This window comes from Peromyscus maniculatus, chromosome 15 (assembly GCF_049852395.1).
Source record: "Peromyscus maniculatus bairdii isolate BWxNUB_F1_BW_parent chromosome 15, HU_Pman_BW_mat_3.1, whole genome shotgun sequence".
Taxonomy (NCBI): domain Eukaryota; kingdom Metazoa; phylum Chordata; class Mammalia; order Rodentia; family Cricetidae; genus Peromyscus; species Peromyscus maniculatus.
Genome location: NC_134866.1, coordinates 54941246 through 54964851, shown reverse-complemented (window position 1 = coordinate 54964851; position 23606 = coordinate 54941246). Strand labels below are relative to the sequence as shown.

The 23606-nt window shown below is 39.1% G+C and overlaps 1 pseudogene; it reads right to left on the bottom strand.

The window, feature by feature from the left end:
* Nucleotides 1-3064: 3064 nt before the first annotated feature.
* Nucleotides 3065-4178, bottom strand: LOC102909594 (small ribosomal subunit protein uS2 pseudogene; annotated as a pseudogene).
* Between the last annotated feature and the right edge of the window lie 19428 nt (nucleotides 4179-23606).

Below are 23606 nucleotides of genomic sequence, written 5' to 3'. Positions count from 1 at the left end.
GTTCAGGGATACAGCCAGTATTGGAGACATACGCCTTTAAGACCTGGAGGGCGGTACTTACAGGCAGTGATGAGGCAGTCATGTGGTTGGGTTTACAACCAATGAGAAGGCAGAACAGAAAGATTATTTAAACAGGGACACAGGAAGTACCTCCCTCTCTCGGGGAAGCTAGGAGCACTGCAGGAAGTAAGATTTTATCTCTGAGCTCTGACCTCTCGGCTTTTCTCTTTTACCTTGGCTCTGTGTTTCTTATTTTAATAATACGATTGGTTACATCTACAGTAGGGGCTAAAGTGCATTATTCTAGTTTAGAGCTGGCTATTTTCTGGATTCAAAAAGCAGTCCTATCCAATGATTCCTTAGAGTAGAAGATCTTGTGAGGAATATAAATTGTTTGTCCTGCACATATTGATTATGTCCTCAGTCCCACAAATTAAATCATGTACAATATACCTTTTTATTTTTTGAGACAGAGATTCACTGTGTAATCAAATTTTCCTATTTGATCTGGAACTTACTGTGTAGCCCAAGCTGACCTCAAACTTATGATTGCCCTGTTTCTGCTTCCCAGGGGCTAGGTGCCAGGTGTGCATTAACATGCCCAGCTTTCATATTTTCTTTAAACTTTCTCATACTGACCTACAACTCCTGACCCCAGCTGATGCTCCTTCACATGGTGAGAACCTGAGGTATATGCATGTGTCACCACATTTGCCCATCCAGGCATAATGCCAGTGCTTTTCTGTGTCCTTTGTTATGATTGGATCTTACAGGTCACAGAATCCAGATCACAGTAGTACCATTTGTTTTCCCAATAGCTCAAAAACAACCAGTCAAGTAAAGATTAAAACAGACACTGTTAAATAAATAGTACATGGTATGAAGTATGAGCATGGAGCCTTTGAGTGGATGCTTTCAAAAGTCAATAACAATAGTTACAGCTGCTATCAACTAGGTTGTCTGCTGGGAGCCATACACTTTGTGAGTTGTTTTAGAGTTATATCCTCATTTAATTCCTCCATTGATGCTTAAAAGTTACATTCACATTCTAATCTTTCAGAAGACAAAAGACAGAAGACTTGAGGTCTTGCTGAATCAGAATTCAGTGTCATTGTTTAAAACTGGGCCTGCCTGACACCAAAACCATGCTCTTTTCTCCTATTCATTTGTGGAGATTCAAATTCCTTTCCCCTGACTTTTGGCACATCTCCTTGGAAGAAAAGGAAGAAAGGTGAAGGGTGGTTTTGTTGTTATTGCTTCTTGATTTAATTTAAAAATTTCCTTAACTTTTCAATGTAATCTAATTCATGATACCAGGGTCAGATTTAAGTTGCAGCCAACATTTTCTCCCCATTTTCCTAGGTTATTAATTGTCTATTTTCTATTTGTGTGTTACATGAAGCTCTCTCCAAATGCTTTGAGGTATAATAAAGAATTAATCACACCTGACTCAAGGGAATGGTGTCATGACTCATGTTATGCTATGGTGTTTTGGTTATCTGCCAGGCACACCATTGTTTGGGAAAGTGTTAGTCAACAGGATGTGTTAATTCACAGACTGAAAATATAACACTGAATGTGCTTAAAAGAGGTGGGAATCCCCAGGAGTTTTAGGCAGGGATAAGGGAAAGGTTTTGCCACCCAGAGGGGAAACTTGTCTCTCAGAAAGAGATTTCGCACACTTCTAACAACTTGTCAGACCTCCTTACAGGATGAGACTGTATGGTGGGTCAATGGTGGGCAGGACCTCATTTTGACCAGGACTGCTTAGATGTGCATATTTTCATTCTTCTATTTAAACTTCAATATCACTCCAGGACTGCAAAGACAGACTTCCAGGAGCCACTGGATCTTTTTGCCCCTTTTCCCAGTTTGGTCATATTAAATAAACTTCCTTCTTTTCTTTTTTTTCCTGAAAAGAAAAGAAAGAAAGGAAGGAAGGAAGGGAGGGAGGGAGGGAGGGAGGGAGGGAGGGAGGGAGGGAAGGAAGGAAGGAAGGAAGGAAGGAAGGAAGGAAGGAAGGAAGGGAGGAAGGGAGGAAGGGAGGGAGGGAGAGAGAGAGAGAAAGGAAGAAAGAAAGAAAGAAAGAAAGAAAGAAAGAAAGAAAGAAAGAAAGAAAGAAAGAAAGAAAGAAAGAAAGAGAAAGAAAGAAAGCAAGGAAGGAAGAAAGGAAGGAAGGAAGGAAAGAAAAAGAAAGAAAGAAAGAAAGAAAGAAAGAAAGAAAGAAAGAAAGAAAGAAAGAAAGAAAGAAAGAAAGAAAGAAAGAAAAATAGAGTCAGAGGAAAGAACATGTCTATTTTTTTTTGTGTGTGTGTGTGTAATGCTTCTGGAAAGCATTTCTGCAGAATTGTAACAGAGATAACTGCCTGATTATAAAATTCTAAGTGAATTTCCATCTTTGTTCTTTCTGAATGCATTACTAATGCAAGACCCGCAAAGCAATATTTTTAATGGATATTTTAAAGAACAAGGGTGTTCCCCAAGCGAAAAACAAGTAGCCAGAGGCACAGTCACATTGAGCTCTTTTGTTCCATGGCCTCTTCTTGCATTGTAGTCATTAATATAAACATCTTTAGCATTTCTGTGCCACTATTGCATTGCTTGAAGTATAAACTAACCTCTGTAAAATAATCCAATCACTAAGACAACACCATTTAATAAGCAAATAGGATCATTGCCTTGGTATGACTTTGTGTTTGCACTTCCTTTGTGCAAGGATTATTTCTAGAGATGAGAATCATGGCATAATTTTGGGTATACATTTCCATGGCAACATGGATTTGACAAAGTGATATTGATATCTTTCCTATTTGTTTTGTGTGATTTTTACAGCATTGTCCTCTCAGATAGAAAGTTAATTTCCTGCCAGATTATTCCATTTGTGATAAATATTTGAAGCAACAGAGAGTTATAATTTGGCATTCAGGATTCACAATAATATACATAATTCTTTAAGCAGCCATAAAGAGTTCAGTGAAATGTCATGTTTTTCATGACAGTTCTCTTTTTTCTGCTTTCCATTTCTTTCTTTCCTTTTCTTTTCTTTTCTTTTCTTTCTTCTTTCTTTCTTTCTTTCTTTCTTTCTTTCTTTCTTTCTTTCTTTCTTTCTTTCTTTCTTTCTCTCTCTTTTCAGACAGGGTTTCTCTGTGTAACAACAGCCTTGGCTGTCCTGGAACTCACTCTTTAAACGAGGCTGGCCTAGAATTCACATAGATCCACCTGCCTCTGTCTCTGACACGCTGGGATTAAAGGTACATGCCACCAAGCCTGGCTTCTTTTTTCCAGCTTTTAGGAACTTTAGTTTCCTTTCAGCTTTTATCCCTTTGCTCAGGTGCCTGCAGAGGAGCTCAAGACCACTTGGCTCCAACCTGCTCAGTGACCTGTGCTGTGGGAGCTTCTGACCAGTCCCAGTGACTGGCTGGGCAGATTTCAGTAGGGAACTGCTGGATGGGTACAGAGGTCATCTGCGCACTCTCAGACCAGTCTGCCTGCTCTAGCTGAGCAGTAGTGAACTCAGAAGCTGGTTGGTCCATTTGCCTTGAAATTCTTCCTTGGTCACAGCCTTCTCAGCAGCAGCATGTTCTTCCTTCTCGGTCTCCTCTGGTCTCTATAGAAGTAAAGATCATGCGTGACTTCTTAAGGGTTCTCACAGGAGATAGTGCCATGCATACGGATTACTTCCCAGGCCAGCATTCATCATATCAGACCCACTGAGTGAGCTCCCTTTTTACACAGGATGGCAATGCCCATGTAACACAGAGGAGAGTCTATGTTATACAGAACAATGTTGGGCAGGTTGACATAAGATGCTTCTGTGAGGGCCTGGTGGTCAGCCCTGGGGTCAGTCTAGATGATGTGACTCTCTGAAGGCTGCTTGGATCTCCTTAGTGAAGACCCCAGGCTTGAAGTGGTCAACACAGAGTCTCCAGTGGCAGCAGCAAACTTCAGCAGCTTGCTGGCAATCCTTCCTGGAGGAGATGGTGCTGATATCAGCAGGGTTCTCAATGGCAACAATAGCCGGAGCTGCAAACAACAGCTCCCAGGCCTTCTTCTGATTTATGATGTAGATACCATGATTTTTCTCTTTGTAGATGTACTGCTCCATCTGAAAGGCAAGGTTGGTGCCACATAAGTGGGTTCCTGCAGCAAGAAATTTGAGGACATCCTCCTTCATCTGCAAGACATTGTGTAATTTTCCCTTTAAGTAATGGCAGGAATCAAGAATAATGCTGTCTGGACCTGTCCCTGGGCAACATGGAAAGCCTTTTTTTTTTCATTTTTATTAGTACATATTGATTATATAAAATTATAGGTGTCATTCTGACATTTCATTCACATATATAATATACTTTGACTACAGTTATCCTCACTCTCAGAAGGGGTCAGAAAATAAAACACCTTTTCAATATAGAGCTATAGAGTGGGATAGCAATGGTGTTTCTCTCTCTCAATGTTAAATATCTCTCTCACTCTCACTAAAAAATATAAAATAGAGGTTTTCCCTCTGTCTTTATTGTAATGGAACAGAATAAACTTTTCTCCTCAAATTATTTCTTGTAGTGATTTCCAGGTAAATAATTGAAACTAGAAAAACAATATTTGGGAAAGCATCACCGTGCTTGCTGTTCTCTGCCTTCTTCCCATTTTCGTACGCATCCAGTGTCTCACTAGTCAAACGGTCTGCAACAACAAAGGAAAGACCAGTTTGAGGGCAGAATGAAAGCCCATAGCTAAGGCCAGAAGTGTTCTAGAAATGAAAATGACCCTCTAAATCAGCATATTGTTTTGTTTTGTTTTGTTTTTCAAGCACTAGAAAATGCTATGTTGCATTCCCAATTGATGTTATCTTCTATGCTTTAAAGTTTGAGGCTGAGTGAAGAAAGCTCCTCACCACCATCTGAACCAATGAAGTGGAAGGGCCAGAGAAAGAGAAAGAACTTGACTTCTGAATAGCTCTGGGACAAATGACCTGATAGGTCCATGGAGACTAATCCTTCCAGTTTCTGGGAGTTGGGGCCTAGGGCTAGGAGCAATAATGACTCAGAGTGGAAAGGGTGAGATCTAGAGACTCCTTGATAGTACAGGTGAGCAACCATGCCAGCTGCTGCACTGTGGGATACCCCACAGTATTTATGCGGAGCCTACACTCACCTGTCTGCTGCCAGTTTCTGAGCATGGCAAAAGTAGTGGAAGGCCTATTCTTGATCCATGCAGAGCACTCATGGCCGGCTTCTCTCTTGGACTTCCTGTCAGCCAGGTTAGACACTTGGAATTCTCCTGTGGTCTGAGATACCTGCCAGTCATCCTTCCACCTCTGGAAAGGTATAGGCTGACACTACAGTCTGATGCCCCCCACTTCTTCCCAACCTCCCTAGTCAACCTTTCCTCCTACACAGTTGTTTCCCAGTGAATCTAACATATATTTAACACCATTCTGACATTCGCTGCTCAGATAAGAGCTAGTGCAGGTTGAAGACCCGGGCTATTCAAGGAATCAGGAGCCTTCATCAACTTAGCTGCGTCCTTTCACATAGATAACACCAAAAGCCAAGAGATATCTTTTTCCACAATAATTACCTGATTGATCTGCTTTTCTCCTAACTCCTATAATGATTAAAATAAAGGAGATGGTTAGGCCAGGTCTTCTCTAACATATACCTTCCCATTTCTCTTACACTATAGTCAGTTCATCAGAACAGTCACAGGCCTTTTAGTCTAGGCACTGCTTCCTTCTCCAGTCTTGTTTCTTCCTATTCTACCCCCCAACCCTCTAGCTTGGCCTTTTTTTTTTTCCTTTCTCAAAGGCATTGAGGATCTTTCTCCTGACATTCCTCATACACTCTCTTTCTTACAAACAGGCCAATCCTCCCCTGACCAAGCCACTCATTCAGTGTCAAAGACCCAATCCAACATTGATGCCTCAGAGCAGGACTCTCTGGCTTCTTCTAAAGTCCTGCATCCTGACCTTCCTCTAAGTTCCCATTTAGCTTTCTTGATAAGTTCCTCCAATACTGTCTATATTGTTGTCATCTCTCACTAAAGCTAAAACAAAATAGAAGCTGTTTGTTACCAGAAGCCCTGTGGCTCTGTGCATAGCAGGAACCGCACGAACAGTTTGTTAAATTAATGATTAGTACTCATTAAACAAGGTTTAACATTGGGTGTGACCATCCCAGCTTCACGGCTTCAGGTAAATGCTGTGGCACTTCTCAGTACTGTGGTGGTTTGAATGTAATTGGCCTCCATAGTCTCGTAGGAAGTGTCACTATTGGGAGGTGTGGCTTTGTTAGAGGAAGTGTGTCACTGTGGTGGTGGTGGGCCTTGAGTTGTCCTATGCTCAGTATTCTTCCCTCTGTCTCAGTTGACTTGCTGTTGCCTGCAAGATGTAGGACTCTTAGCTACTAACTACTCCAGCACCATGTCTTCCTGCCTGCCACCATGCTCCCCATTATGATAATAATGGATGGAACCTCTGAACTGTAAGTGAGTCACCCCAATCAAACATTTGCCATGGTCATGGTGTCTCTTCACAACAATAAAAACCTTAACTTTCACCTTAAGTATTTTATTTGGTGGAATATATATTAATATATAGACCATATTCTAAGTCTCAGACAAAAAACAAAACTATGCAAAAACAACTGCAAGCTATATAGACTATATTCTAAGGTCTCAGTCAAAACAAAACTATATAAAAACAGCTGCATGCCAAGGGCAGAAACAAGGAACTATTGAAGTTGAATTTCAGGAACCAGTATTACAGAATGAGAAAGACAGGAGTACAAAGACCCTACTCCAATTCTATATCTGTACCTCAGTGGTGATGGTAGCTTAGAGTCTATGACTCACCACCTCTGTAAGATGAAAATAAGAATATTTACTTTTAAGGGTTAATGTGAGACCCACTTAGGTGATGTGCAACAGTCTTTAGTGGGCACAGTACAGTCTTTGTAATGGACCTATGCCATTAGAGAGGTGTTTATGGATAGATGAGAATCACACACACATGAGAAGAAGTCATGGTTTCTTTGATGTTCTAGAAATCAATAGCTGTTTGTCAGGATATCTGGAGTGATCCTGGAAGATTATCAGGAAGTTAACACAGTTCTGAACAAGAGGGCTCTTCTAGACTAGCTGATCTGACCTCAACTTCTAACATATCTGTAGATGTAGCCAACCGTCTTATTAAATAAGAAACAGAGAACCAATGTAAAAGAGAAAGCTAAGAGGTCAGAGCTCAGAGAAAAACCTTACCCTTCTTGTGATGCTCCTAGCTCTCTGAAAGAGACCTACTTCCTGTGTGTGTGTCTTTAAATAGTCTTTCTCTTCTGCCTTCTCATTGGTTGTAAACCCAAACACATGACTGCCTCGTCACTGTCTGTAAGTACAGCCCTCCAGGTCTTAAAGGCATATGTCTCCAATGCTGGCTGTATCCCTGAACACACAGAGATCTATGGGATTATAGGCGTGCGCCACCACCGCCACGCTCTTTCTATGGCTCTAATAGCTCTGACCCCCGGGCAACTTTATTTATTAACATACAATTAAAATTGCATTTCAGTACAAATAGAATACCACCATATTTCCCCTTTTCTATTTTAATAAAAAGAAAAAAAAAGCAAAAGGTTATAACTAACACATATCCTCACTTTTTCTCCTACCCTCCAGCATTCCACCCATAAGCCTCTCAATCAAAGTGCATGCATATATTTACTTCCCATCTTTACAGTCCACTGCTCTGCTGCCTGGATACATATTGTCCCTCTGCATTGCTCTAAGTTCAGTCTTGACTAAGCTGGACAATGAGTCCCAGCACCTCTTGACTGATGATGCTAGCAGAAGTGAATTTCATTTACTATGTTTTAATGCCATGAATTTTGTGAATACTAATTTAAACCACTGCTAAGGGCTATACCAGCTAGGACTAGTATATTGTGGACTAGGCTTAGCGAGATTATAGAACAATTCAATTCCTGGTTGTCTCTGGACTCTTAAGGGAGAAGGCATGATCTACATTCTCACAGCTTCCTAGCCTGTACAAGGCACTAGGGGTAAATCAGTGAACCAAACAATCAATTACATCTCCTGTACATAGGGTTTACTGTCAGAAAACACAATTTTTGTAATATGTTCAAGGTTCACTTGTGTTATAACAAGCATTAGCACTTATTTATTTTGATGGCTAAATTCTACTGTGTACCTGTTCATCCTTTGATAAAAGGTGCTTCTGCTTTCCAGCTCTTGTGAGTAATGCTATTACAAATATCTGTGTACACTTTTTTTTCAGTGAATACTTATTTTTAATTTTCTCAAATATGTATTTAGAAGAGAATGGCCCCATTATGTAATAACGCCAGGTTTAACTGTGTTTATTTCGCAATCACCATTTCACTTCAACCATTTTACTTTCCAACCAGCAATGTATGTGTCTTCCAGCTTCCATACCTCCTCAGCAACAGCTGTTACTACATTTTCTGTTATTATCATTGTAGGCACATAAAGGCAGTGGACTGACCCCCTCCCTTTCACTGGGTTGTCCTGGCACTCTGGTCAAACAATTTCATCAAAAATAAACTGCCTATTCCTCTTCTGACAGTTATTTTCTATTCTACCTGATTTCCATGTAGGTCAGTACTACATTTTCTTGATAGAAAATTTTAAATTGGAAGTGGAATCCTCTAACTTTACTTTTCTCTCTCAATGTTTACTATTTGGTACCCAATGTAGCTGAAAGTTCAATAGAACTTTCATTCAATACAGGCCAAATTTTGGGTAGTGTTGAGATCAATATTAAGCCTTCTAATCCATGAATACAAAATGTATTTCTGTTTGTTTAGATTTTGTTTAATTTCTTTCAATAATTTTTCTTTTAGTTTTCAGTGTGTAAGCCTTGCAGTTATTTGGTTAAGTTTTTCCCTTGCAGTTATTTGGTTAAGGTTAATTTTTATTGGTACTATGAAAGGTGTAATTGTTCTCTTAATTGAATTTTCAGATTAGAATATTCTCTCATGTAAAACTCAATTTGCTCTTCACTCAAAATGCTCCAAATGGCAGTTAGTAAACCTATGTGATGTCTTCAATATTCTAGGCACATACTTACATTATATGAATCTTTACTAGGTGCAGAAATCTAATTCCTATTTCCCTTCTTGCAGACAAATGTTCCATCTCCCCTTTCCCCCAGGATGTAGGGTGAGTAGGATTGGTAAAGACCAGGATTGAACATGATTTGAAAGAAAGGGTGAGTTTTTCATAAATAAGGCAAGCAAGAGGGGCTGGAGAGATGACTCAGAGGTTAAGAGCACTGGCTGCTCTTCCAGAGGTCCTGAGTTCAATTTCCAGCAACCACATGGTGGCTCACAACCATCTGTAATGAGATCTGGTGCCTTCTTCTGGCCTGCAGGCATACAGGCAGACAGAACATTGTATACATAAAAAATAAATATATCTTTAAAAAAAAAGTCAAGAAAGATTTGAATCCTTAGTAAGAGAGCTTAGAGAAGGAAACCATGGTATGGCTGTCCTTCAGGGAGATCACACCTCAGGCCTCCCCTTTCCTAAAACCTGTTCCTTTTCTTTTCATTAGGGTAGGTCCAATTGCTAGTTCTCTAACCAGTAACTCATCCTAACTTCCAAATTTCAAAAGCTCAAAAATTATTTCTTTTATTATTTATTATGCTTGTGAGTTCCCTGTGCCAAGCTGTATCAGTTCCCTGGGAAAATAAAGTTTTAAATTTTGTGTTCCATTGATGTGATGACTAACTAAACAACTACTCATCCTCTCATATGATACAAATAGTTTTATATATCCCATTTTGCTTTTGCCCTTTTTTCAAGTGATTTGGGACTCAGCAAAAGTAGAGAGTGTTCAAATACTTCCTGCCTTATTCATTACATATATTACCTAAATTAAGGACGTTATGATTACCATGTGAACATGAAGTCTTGATTTACAAATGTAAATGTTCCTCTTTCTTCTTTTTAAATCCATGGCCCACTTTCATCACTTGAATTTCCAATAAACCAAATCAGGGAGCATGCACTGTTCTCTTGGAAAAAGAGTGAGGCCCTATAGGACAAAGTTGGTTTCCTGACTCTCCTCTGGTGCACTAGTTTTAGGAAATACCAAGAGTGTCTTCAGTCCAAGTCCCACCAGCACAATGTCTCATATAGGGAACCCTCTGAGGTGAGATTTGTGTCACCCAAAACCAGTTTGTATTTAGAGCCACCTTTTAAAAATATGTTCTATGGAACTGTAATTTTCTGTACTTTTTGAGTTTTTAAGAAGCTCATTGAAACCTCAAGACTGAAATACATCCACAAAGCTACCTGTGATTAAAAGCAAATAAATGTTTGCATTCTGTTTGGCACCCAGGTGTTTGGAGGAATCAGAGGAAAAATATTGGACTAGATTTCTCTCTTTACAAGGTTCCTCATTTCATAGTGAGTATAACCAGGTCTGTCTCATAAGCTGTTAAGCTCTTGAAACACAGCAACACTTAATGAATGCACTCTCCAAACCCCAACAGCTCTCCCATATATTTTATATAGTAAAGAAGGGTAATTTTAGGATAAAAAAAAAATCGACGTATACTTGCAGCTATTTTTCATATCAACCCAAAACTTTCTCTAATTCTTTAATGCACTTAGTTTTTTTTTCCGAGACAGGGTTTCACTGTGTAGCTTTGCGCCTTTCCTGGAACTCACTTGGTAGCCCAGGCTGGCCTCGAACTCACAAGATCCGCCTGGCTCTGCCTCCCGAGTGCTGGGATTAAAGGCATGTGCCACCACTGCCCGGCTTGCACTTAGTTTTTAAAGCTATCTGTAGTGTTGCTGGTGGTTTAGTAGCAATGGCTGCCAATTTTATTTGCTTATATCCTGGGGTATGGCTTGTCAGCATTCCAGGACTCAATTGAAAATTATTTCTGTTGGTAAATGAATTCGGCTTCTTAGAATGTATTTTGTAAATATTTTCCCCTGTGATCTATTGTAGGGACAGTAATCAAAGGAAGTTTATGTCTCTAAAATAACATGAAACATATAAACAAACCGCTCAATTAACCTTTAGAAATTATAGTGCTGTCATATTTTTAACCTCTAAGAGTTAGGGTAAAGATAGTTTGCTAGACTAGCAATTGCATTAACAAAACAATTGTCTTATCATAAAAGTAAATTTAACTGCTTAAGTGAAATATAACATGAGAAATCTATGTAAATTTGTGCATTGATTCAAAGGTTGGCCTTATATACTGAGTTCACTTTTCCAGAAAAAGTATAACTGGGACTTGAGGAGAGATGGCTGCATTCCTGAGTCATCATTAGTTTTGAAAAGTAATTAGGAAATTTTGCAGAGGTTTTTTCCTTGAGTGGACTGGCTATGAGGCCTTGCTTGGGTGTTCATATGTGCAAAATACAAAGTACATAGGAAATGGTTTACTTGGCCATATACCATAACTGATTCTTCCCCTTACAGAAAAGCTTTCAATTCCATTTCTACTTCTTCACTAGAAATGTCTTTGGGATTCATTAGAAGATTCTCCCAAATTCCTAGGATGTCTTGTGCAAGAGCCTTACAGACAGCTGACATTTCTTCCTCTTATTTCTGATCAGTTGATTCAAACATAGTTCTGCAACTCTCAGTAGATACACTGTAAGCTCATCCAGCCCCTCACAGCAAACATATTCCAGATGATAAGAGTAGGCTGAAGAAATTTGCACTTCCCAGGGGCCTGTGCAATTCATAGGTTTGAATATTTCCTATCAGTTCCATCAACTCCCAAGGGTTTCTTTTCTAAATGACCCATTAAATGCGTTGTACTTTTATTCCTTAGAGATTGCAACATTTCTCTGCCTTTTTACTTTTTGTCTCTTTACCTCTGCCTCTAGGGAGAATATTGCAGAAGAGATAACTTGACCTTAAGGGTGTCATTCCTTTTCTATATACATGTGTCTTGAGGATGATTTCCTCTGCTTGTGAATTTTTACATCTTTTGATAGCCCACTCATGACTCTTTCCTGATAAGTATCAATAGATCCAGCATCAGTGGGTCATATACCAAAATTATGTAACTCCCATTTCTAGGCCTATTTGTCTTGGGAAAAACGAGGTTACCCTAAGTCAAGGGGATGTACGAGCAGAGGATTTGCCATAAACTTAGACTGCAGGAACCTGGAGCTGTGATCCAAGTATATGCACTAAGAACTTTCCCTGTACTTCTCTCGGCACAGTACTCCCTTCTGTCCTCTACAGAGTAGAAACATAATCTTAGTCGGATATAATTGCATTTTTTAAGAACATAGAAAACCATATTTAATGAAAAAAGCTTTCCTTGGAATTTTCTCTGTAGTTCACCTCTTTACGTAGACTGTCTTCACTCAAGCTCAGGAGTACTCAGCCAGGAACCAGAATTCACACTTACATACCCAAATTCGCTAACACTGAAAGGACCAAACATTAGGCTGGGGAATTTTTCTACTAGTTGTTTTTTGAAGCATTATTTTCCTACCACAAAAGAAAATTAAAATCTTATGTGTATTCACTAGTAAGAAGAGAAATTTTATTTTTATTTCCACTTGAAAAGTTACATTTTGAATAAAGGTTTACAAATAAGGACTTTAATTTTGATTTTTTTCTTCATTATAAAAAAGTTGCCTTGGTGGCATATTATGATGTAATGCTAATTGTTCGTAGGATAGTTAATTGTTAGTATTGAAACCTAATTATCTAGCTGCCACCTTGTAGATGTGGGCAAGTGTCACCAAGCATGTGTTTCATATTTAGTTGCATTGTATGCTACAACTAAGCCAAGGACTCCCAAATATAGTAGGTATGTATAATGTTTCTAAAATTCACAAACTAAGAATGATAAACTATTAATGTAGTTTAGTATTTGCTACTTTTACTATATTCCTTTATTATACATATTTAGGGAAGGCATAGGGATTATAAATTCAGTTTAAATAAAGGTTAAAACTATTTTGTGGTAAAGGGCCTTAGATTCAAGATGGCCAAAGTACTGATATTATTTATATATTTGCTATAAAGAGAATTATAGGTTTTACTTTTCTGATATCAAAAGTTACGAGAAAAAGTTACTTAGTAAATATTTGTTCCCATTAACTAGACAAAATATGTTATTTGCAGGATACTGGCTAGAACCAGAGATCAAGAGAAATAGGCAACACTTAGACAAATATTGCATTATTTTCTCACATAATATATACGTACATGACCAAAAAGTAAAATAGTGAGGAGGAAAAATGGGGTATAATGGGGTAGGAAGGGAAAATTAGAGAAAGTAATGGGGAAAGCAAATGTTTATTGTTACATGAAGAAAATACATGTAGTGTGTGTGTGTGTGTGTGTGTGTGTGTGTGTGTGTGTGTGTGTGTGTGTGATGAAATCAGACATGAGGAAGAGAGGATAATAGGGTAGTAACAGATATATGCATAAACATTTCTTTTTTTTGTTTGTTTCTTTTTTTTTTTTGTTTTGTTTTTTTTGTTTTTTTTTTGAGACAGGGTTTCTCTGTGTAGCTTTGAGCCTTTCCTGGAACTCACTTGGTCGCCCAGGCTGGCCTCGAACTCACAGAGATCCGCCTGGCTCTGCCTCCCAAGTGCTGGGATTAAAGGCGTGTGCCACCACCGCCCGGCCTGAACATTTCTTAATGAAATGCATTATTTTTCACAATTAACATGTGCTAATAAAAATTATAAGAGCTGCAATGACCAAAGCCAAAACAATTTGGGCAAGAAAATATATAATCATAAACACTGTCCTTTTAGAGTATGGGTTTCACAGCTGTCTTACTCTATAGCTGAGGCTGTCCCTGACTTTGTGCATCCTCTTCCTGTGCCACCTGAGAGCTGAGTTTATAGGCACGGACTATCATACTGGCCTCCTTCATTTGTTTCCCTTCTTGGTTTATTGAGACGAGGTATCCCTATGTAAACTGGGCTGGTAGATCCTCTTGTCTCTGGTGTTAATGTCCCCCCTCCAAGCTCTACACACTTAAAACATAACCCACAAAGGGAAGGTTTTAGGTGGTGGGCTTTTGAGAGATGATAAGAACATAGGAGTAGAGCCCTTCTGAAGGATAATATTGCCCTTAAGAAAGAGAAGCCAGAGAAATCCCTCACCCTTTCACTATCTGAGTTATGGTAAGAAGATGTGGCTCTCACCAAACACCAAATCTTCTGACATCTAAATCTTCTACCCTCTAACCCACAGAAATGTGAGATAATAAACCACTGGGTTTACAGTATTTTTTTTTTTTTTTTGAGCTGAGGATCGAACCCAGGGCCTTGCACTTGCTAGGCAAGCGCTCTACCACTGAGCTAAATCCCCAACCCTATAGAATTTTGTTAAAGCATCCCAAATGCTCTAATTCAGACTAAAGTATAAAGCAAACACCTATAACCCATATTGATGCATAAATTATTAAATAAAATAATAAATACATATGAGAAAAAAATCTCTCACACAAGAATGCCAGCTAACTTAGTAGTTATATTCTTCTTTAAGGTGGTGAGCTTGGCTTTTTAGTCAAGTGGTTGACTCACAGAGAATATGAGAAAAGCAACTTTATAGTGAGAAACTTGACAAACATTATGGACAGTAAGGGTAACATTATACCTCATTGCTCACATTCTGTCTTTGACATGATACAGTACAAATGATCCTTCACTTCTGAGATAATCCTCAAAAACCTATACCCACAGACCAGAAAAACACTATACAAACCCAAATTAAAATGCCTAGCTTGCATTTCTCAATACATTCAAGGTCATCAAGACCAAGATAAATCTGAGAAACTGTTATGCATAAGTGCCTATTAAGCTATGACAAATAAACGTAAAAATGTCTGGGATAGGATCTTAAAATGAAAAAAAGATATTGGGGGAAAACAAAACATAAATCTATTTAGAATTTAATTAATGGTAGAATACCAGTGTTGGTTCATTAGTTGTGACAAATGAATCACAGTAATGCACAATGTTAGTAATGGGAGAGCTGCCAGGAGTAGTCATGCATGTCTGAGATCCCAGCACTTGAAAGCCAGGTTGAAAAGGATCTGAGATGAAGGTCAGTCTGGGATCTATAATGAAACCAAGGTAAAATAAACTAAAAGTAAATGAAATAGTGAAAGAAGCCACAGACAGAATTTAAAAACCCTGTGCATAATCATTATGAATTTTCTATAAATCTATAATTATTCTAAAAATATCTTTTGAAAAAATAACTAAGGATTAATTTATGTACCAATATATACTTGAAACAGTAAAGCTGAAAAAACCTTCAGGTATATATGAGCTCCCATTTGCTGGAGGCAGCTATAACTTGGCAATGGGGCATAGTAGGTGAAGCATAGGAACTAGGAGATCCACACAGCTGTGTTCAAATTTCAATGTGTATCATTGAGCTAGTCAGTTGTTGTGAGTCGCAGAAATATGAAGAAGGAATTCAGGGAAATTATGCCCAATGAATGATCAACTACACTCTTAGAAGTTTTTGGGGAAATAATCAAATGGAAAAGCTACAAAAGCCAGTATCACCAAGACCCCTTGAGTTTTGGCTTTATCCTCTGGAAGAGCCCTGCTCTTTTGCTCTTCCAGTTATTAGCTTTTGCCATTGTCAGCTCAATTCCTATTTTATTTTTCTGCGACTCACAACAGTCAGTCACCTGACCACTTTGTACCTCAGTTCCTGTACCTGTTACCTGTGGGTAGTAAAACTAAGCAGCTACTTCTTGAAGTCTTTCTGAGGGCTGAGTGAGGTGATGTATTAAATCATTGTGTATAATTGCACAATTACATTTAGCTACATCCTAGCTAAAGTAATTAAATTGTGTGTTATTATTAATATATTGAGTTACTAAAAACTGCAGGTGGTCTTCTAAATAGGGTAAAGCATTTTTTTTTTTTTTACTGGATTCTAGTGAGAAGCCATCTCCTACTCAATGAATGGATGCTCCAGACCTGTTTATATTCTACCAGCATTCTAGACATTCTTCAGACCAGAGGGTGAGCCATATAGGTTGAGCAATAGGAAAGTTCTGGCCTAGACCACACTCTTGGTCACGCTAATTCTTTATCACAGAATTTAATGCTCGTGCTCAAGAATGGTGTTTTTTTAATTTCCTGAGAAAATACAAATTTGATTGAGAAATGGGTTTAGTTTATGTCAGTGCTGATAAAATGACTGATTATTTGAGATAACTCTAGCAGTTGCTATGCAAAGAGAAAATGAATCTGGCATGATATTTGCTTAGTAATGATGGTATCCAACACAAACCCCTGCCATCCTCCTATCTAGAGACTAGTTAGATCTTCATTATGGTCCCTCATACCTAAAGGCAGCACAGAAGATAGTCATACTCTATAACCTTAACAAATGAGTTGGATTCTTTAGCTATGGTCACTGTCCTGTGGCTTCTTTGCCACTCTGTAAACAACCTTTATGTTGGGTTAATTTCTTGTACAAAAATTTCAGTCCTCTCCATAGCAAACAGCTTGCTTCCAATACTTAAGAAAACTGGATGAATTTCTTAATGTGTTAATTTTATCTAGCGTTTCCTAAGAGAAAGTGATGCACAGAAATCAACTCATTGTAGTTGAACTTTCTTGTTGAGTTGCCAGCTCCCAAATAACAACACAGAAATTTCTTATTAAGTATGAAAGCTTGGTTTCTAGCTTAGGCTTGTTCCCAACTAGCTCTTACAACTTAAATTAACCTGTTTCTATTAATCTACATTCTGCCACATGGCTTTTTATGTCTTTTTCATTCTGTATGTCCAACTCTCTCCATATCTCACTGGTTTCTCTAGCATACCTAGACTCATTCCTCTCTAAGTTCTTCTCTCTTGCCAGAAGTTCTGCCTATTCTCTCCTGGATAGCTACTGGCCGTTCAGATCTTTATTAAATCAACAAAATGGTATCCTGGCAAAGACAGTGCACCAAAGACTATCCCATACAATCATTTTATGACAGAAGTCAAATTAATAGTTAGTCTTTTCTAATATCTATATTGAGTCTACTACCTCCTATTAAAAACACAAAATAGTCATGTTGGTGCTGGAGAGATGGCTCAGCAGTTAAAGGTATCTGCTACTCTTGCAGAGGACCTGGATTCGATTCTCAGCATCTATATGTTGACTCACAATCATCCATGACTCCAGTTTCAAGGCATCTAATACCTTCTGATCTCCTCAGTTACCAGGTTTGTGTTTGGTGCACAGATGTAGATGCTGGCAAAACACTCATACACATAAAATAAAACAAATAAATCTAAAAAGAAATTTATTTTAATTTTCTCTAGGAAACAGGAATATCCCTCCCTGACCTAACCCTCATTTCCTCTTTCAAGACTTCTTCTCCCTCCTCTCCCTTCCCCTCCCCTTCCCTTCCCTCTTGTCTCCTCCTCCTCTTCTTTTTTTTTTTTTAAAGATTTATTTTATTTATTTATTATGTATACAGCATGTTTGACCAGAAGAGGGCACCAGACCTTATTACAGGTGGTTGTGAGCCACCATGTGGTTGCTGGGAATTGAACTCAGGACCTCTGGAAGAGCAATTAGTACTCTTAACCTCTAAGCCATTTCTCCAGCCCCCTCCTCTTCTTCTTTATCCTCCTCCCCCCTCTTCTGTCCTTTCCCCTCCCCTTTCCCCCATGTATCCAAGACTAGCCTCAAACTCTTCATCCTAGACAGTCCACAGGTGCTAGAATTGCAGGCATGCACACCAGCACAAGACTGCTTGCAGAATATCCAGAAGGCCTTCAGAGCTGAACAAACCACATTCCATCATAAAGAGAAAAAAAAAACAAGTCTCCAACTATTGGTCATCAGTGTGACTCATCCCAGACTTCCACCACCACACCCAAACCACACAATGTTGCAGAAGATCTGGTTAGACTAACCCAGAAAATAAAATCATCATGGGTAAAATTGTGTTTCAATGTCAGCCAAATGGCACTTCTTTCCAGTGTTTATAGTAATCTTGACTCTTTTTGCAAATCACTTCACATTACGTATACAGTTTTTTTTTTTGTCTTATTTATTTTAAATTTTTAAAATTATTTTTGTTTGTGGTACTGGGCTAGAAGCCATTAATGCCCTTGTCTGTGCTAGGAAAGTGTGCTGTCACTGACCTTCATGTGCAGTCCTTGGGTTTGCTTTTATTTTCTCCTTGTCCTTTCTCTGTCACGATCAAGTTACCACATGAGGACAACATGCTGAAGAGGCTTTTTAATGGCCAACAAGTCCATTAAAAGAATGACACATAGTTATTTTCATGGAGAAAAAGTGTCTCTTTAGATAAAGGCAATTTGGGCATATAGACAATCTTGATTTCTTAACCCAATTTAATACTAATTGGAAATGTATTTTGTAAATGTATATGTATAAAAGTAAATAAATCCCCAAACAATTGATTATACCCACTAATTTCTAGAGAGGATTAGAATGAGACTGCCCAGAGACCATTTGGAATTTCTGCTCCATCTCCTTCAGATCCTCTTAGGAGTGGACAAGTAGTGCTCCACCATCCTACTCCTTCCCGAGCCCACATTTGAACAAGGCAGACGTTGTCCACAGAGGGGAAAGGAGAGAAGAGGGGGGAGGAGGATAAAGAAGAAGAGGAGGGGGCTGGAGAAATGGCTTAGAGGTTAAGAGTACTAATTGCTCTTCCAGAGGTCCTGAGTTCAATTCCCAGCAACCACATGGTGGCTCACAACCACCTGTAATAAGGTCTGGTGCCCTCTTCTGGTCAAACATGCTGTATACATAATAAATAAATAAAATAAATCTTTAAAAAAAAAAAAGAAGAGGAGGAGGAGACAAGAGGGAAGGGAAGGGGAGGGGAAGGGAGAGGAGGGAGAAGAAGTCTTGAAAGAGGAAATGAGGGTTAGGTCAGGGAGGGATATTCCTGTTTCCTAGAGAAAATTAAAATAAATTTCTTTTTAGATTTATTTGTTTTATTTTATGTGTATGAGTGTTTTGCTAGCATCTACATCTGTGCACCAAACACAAACCTGGTAACTGAGGAGATCAGAAGGTATTAGATGCCTTGAAACTGGAGTCATGGATGATTGTGAGTCAACATATAGATGCTGAGAATCGAATCCAGGTCCTCTGCAAGAGTAGCAGATACCTTTAACTGCTGAGCCATCTCTTCAGCTTTGAACTCACCCAAATGGGTTTACTTTCCCTAGTGGGAGGTGAAAACTAGATTAAGAAAAATTTCTCCAGGTGGCAGGAACTGTGGCAGGAAGCCAGACCCAGCCTTTATCATGGGAACTGAGAACCAGAAACCTAGCCTCTGCAATAAGAATGACCTGGGCTCTGAGGAGAGGGAAGGGAGGGTGACTCGAGCATCATCACGGCCCTCAGCTGTGCAGCCATTGCTGGAGTCCCACTGCCGTCAGAGGTCTTTGATTGTAAAAGGTGTTTTATATCTCTGAAGTCATCTTCCTGGGTTTTGTTTGAACTTGTACAAGATGCCTTCCTGTTACTTAAATATTAAATTGCTACCACATTCAGAGGTTAAACAAAACACATATAAAGTATGCAAATCAGTTTTGGATAATTAATTTTTCTGACTTTTCTCCTACATAGTCCTCAAGAAGAAAAAAGATTTTTATCTTGCAACCAGTCCAAATAATTTGCCAAATAAGTACAGCGTGAAGTTCCATTAAACAAATTTTGTCTTTATTACTTATTGTCAAGTAAAAAACATAGTAATGTAGAATATGTCTTATAAATGGGAACAAATCCAAAAATAAAAAACAAGGATTAAGAAAAATATGTTTTAATACACAGTGGTAACTGCCTACTCACTTTTATTTCAGTCTGGAACACATGAAAAGCAGCCCGCATGTGTCTCTGGCACACTATTAAATGTGGTTTTCTTTTCTTTCTCCTAAAAAAATTGACTCAGGGTTAAAAATCTTGGATTACTGAAACAAATTATTGAGAATGATGATGATGGCAGGTCATAAATTAGTTTTATTTTCTATTTGTTTTTTTCTTCTGTCTTCTCTCTGTCACTCTATCTCTCTCCTTTTTTCTCCATTGTTTGGCTATCCTGTAACTCACTATATAAATCAGGCTGACCCTGAATTCACTGAGATCTCCCTGCCTTTGGCTTCTGAGTGCTGGGTTTAAAACTGCTCATAGTGACCCACCAAATTTTACAATATACTGATTTTACCCTGGTTTTAATAATATGTTATTAAGTACCTACCTCAAGGACAGCTAATGAAAAGCAAGGACTTTCAAGTAACCACAAGCAATAGCCTTGTTCTCACCTAGACTGCTCTCATTTTAGATACTCTCCCCATGGGTAATTCCATTTTTACTCTTGTACTGCTTTTAACTGCTACTTTTAGATGGGGGAGAAGGCATTTTCACTTGACTATGGGCCCCCATTCAAACCCACTTCTCCTTCTTGGTTTTCAGAAATCGTAAAGAACAGGTCCTATAAGCTCTCCCTTTGCCCGGGTCTTTCAGCTCTCCCAACTTTGTCCACAGACAGCCAGCTCAATTGTCCTCCCTAATCGTAGTACTTTCTGCCTCTAGGCCACACATGACCCATGTTTTGTACTCCATTCCTGAAGTTTTCCCCATTGCTGTTCTTGCTGGAGAGGTCTTTCCCGTAATTCAAATCCTGCATAGTCTATATGACCAGGCACAGGTTTACCCACCATGAGGCCTCAGCATTATTCTGTCCCATGCTTTTCTATTCCTTTTCTGATCTCTTAAGGGCTTTAAGCTTTTCTATTTCTTTCTCAGTAACATAGAGAAACGTTCAGGAACCAATGTTAGAAAAAATGTCATGTATATTATATAGCCATATAGAAAGAACGTGATATGTACTAGCATTTGGTGTAAACCATCTTGGTTTATGTTTTCTCAATCATTTCTACAGCAAGAACATAGTATAATAAAGGTAGTAAAAAATTTCTTGACTTGCAAGGACTTCTTGAAAATTTTGCTGGGTATAGTAGTCTGGGCTGGCATCCATGGTCTCTTACAGTCTGCAAGACATCTTTCCAGGCCTTGAAGTCAGGTAAAAGTACCTAGATGTCCATCAACTGAAGAATGGATAAAGAAAATGTTGTACACCTACACAATGAAATATTAGTCATTTGTTTAAAACAAATTACGAAATTTGCTGGCAAATGCATGGAACTAGAAAAAAAATCATCCTGAGTGAGGTAACCCAGATCCAGAAAGACAAACATGGTATGTACTCACTTATAAGTGGCTACTAGCTGTAGTAAAGAATAACCATGCTACAATCCATGGACCCAAAGAAGTTAAGTAACAAGGAAGGTTCATGGTGGAGGCAGAGATGACCCATGAATCTCACTGCAAAGGAGAAATAGACTAGACATCACAGGTGGATGTAGGGGGATAATGTCTGGATTGGGGGCATGGGAACAGGAGAAATCAGGTGAGAGGAGGATGGAGGGAGAGAGTACTCTGTACCTCAGGCCAGGCTCCAAAGACAGGTCACAATTTCCTGACCTCCAGGTGCTGCCCTTTTTCTAAAAGCAATACCTTCATTATTCCCTTTTAACTGCCTTCCCCCGCCCCCAGATTCCTCTCCCCACCACACAAATACACACACACTGAATGGCACATCATTCAGGAGCCTGTTTTTCATTTAGTTCACTCACACACCTATACCCAGTGCTCACCCCTGTACCCAGGGGGAAAGAAGTAGTTGGCTTTGGAGAAGGCCATGATGATGAACACCTGTCTGCTTATCTTCAATTGCAGGTTTGGCCCTGGCTCTGCTGCAAGGCAGAGGATCTAGATTGGCTGGCCTGAAGTCTATTCACACTCCGTGGGAGGTCTGGTCCAACCCTGGAGATACAAGATAAAACGAGGTACAGAGTGATGTCTCCCCGGAGCCTGGGAGAATATAGCCCAGGCAGTAGCTCTTTGATCTGGGGAATAATGACTGAGGGAAGGGCAGTGACAGGGGAGCCTGTAGAGTCTTCTGAGAGATTCTCCTCCAGCACTCAGCTGCATCAGTCCAGCTCCTGATGTGGTCTTGGCTCTTGTGCAGTCACCTTTCCCAAACCTGTGTACTACAGGACAGGGTTTCATGCACTGTGTGCTTCTTCACAAAGGTGCAATACACAGCTCTTGGGATCCTGGTGGCCACCATTTCTGTCACTACTTTTTCTTGTTTTAAGAATCTTTCACTCATTGTATCTTATATTTTACATTGCATTATTTTTAAGATTGACAAAGTGACCACACATGCAAAGAGTCAAGACGCAATCTTGAACAAAGGTGCATATCTCATTCCTTATGTGGGTTTGGCTGAATGCTGGGTATCAGGATTCCCCATGAACATTTAAGGAAGCTTCAAAGAGGAGTCACCTAAACATGGGGTTTCTTTTTGTGGGTGCCTGATTGTATCAGTAGCCAAATTTATAATTAGGTATGGTAGGTTACTCAGTTTTGCTTTATGTCTCTCCTCCAGAGTTTTAATTGTGCAGTATTTAGTGGTTAGGATAAAAAGAAATTATATCAATTATCTTTGCTTAAAGATAGTCCCTATGACCCATTCATTGTATAGTCTCCCCTAAAGTTTGTTATTCTTACACCACAAATATTCTAATTATAGACTGAAGGTTGGAAATCATTTGTAATTATCAAATAAAGAAAAGTCAAACATTGTACCTAATGTTGGGAATGACTTAGTATTGGCCAGCCTTGAATGACCTGTTAACACAACAGTTGCCTGCCTTCTGCTTCACGTAGCCATGGAAAATAGAATTCTATATGGAAAAAAGAATGTAGACTTCAGACTTAGGTAAAAACAGCTGTGATCTAGTTTTGAGGTACTAGGCCACTTAGTTGACCTCTCTGAGATTCAATATATTTTTCTATAAAATGAGTCTGTTAATCAGAGCTGTTGCTTTTAATCCATATCACAGAGAAATTCTAGTTTAATGGATAGATTGATCATGTCTTTTTGTCACTTCTCTCCCATGGAACCCCAGTAAAATGGGGAAAAATGAGTTTAAATAAAAAAAAGGAAAGTTAAAAATTACATAGATAAAGGGACTAGGACATGTGACAATTGCAGACATAGATGTCAATACAATCTTACAAATGGAAAGTAGGAGAGGAAACTGACCTGTTAAAGAGTGGAGAAAGCTACAACTTGAGAGCCCTGGGGGTGGACTCTGATAGTACCGAGCCAGGTGCAATGCCAGTTTGAGGACTCTAGCTTTACACCCAAGCTGAAAAGAGAGGCTTTGCAGCTCATAGTCAACATCTCAGGCACTTTCCATCATTTCAAACAGCAAGGCAAATGTACCATCTCAACCTTTAAAAGGATAAGAGGTTCACTACAAAGTAGAGAGTTCAGGGAGGATAAACTATTATAGAATCTACTCAGAACACACAATGTCTGCCTAGTAGAAGTTCTAAAAAGAGAAGGCAACAAAACAATACCACACACACACACACACACACACACACACACACACACACACACACCCCTGGGCACATCACCGGCATTTTGTCCAAATGAAAACGTTCTAGAGATACAGGGAACACCCTCTGCAGTGCTGCAGAGCACT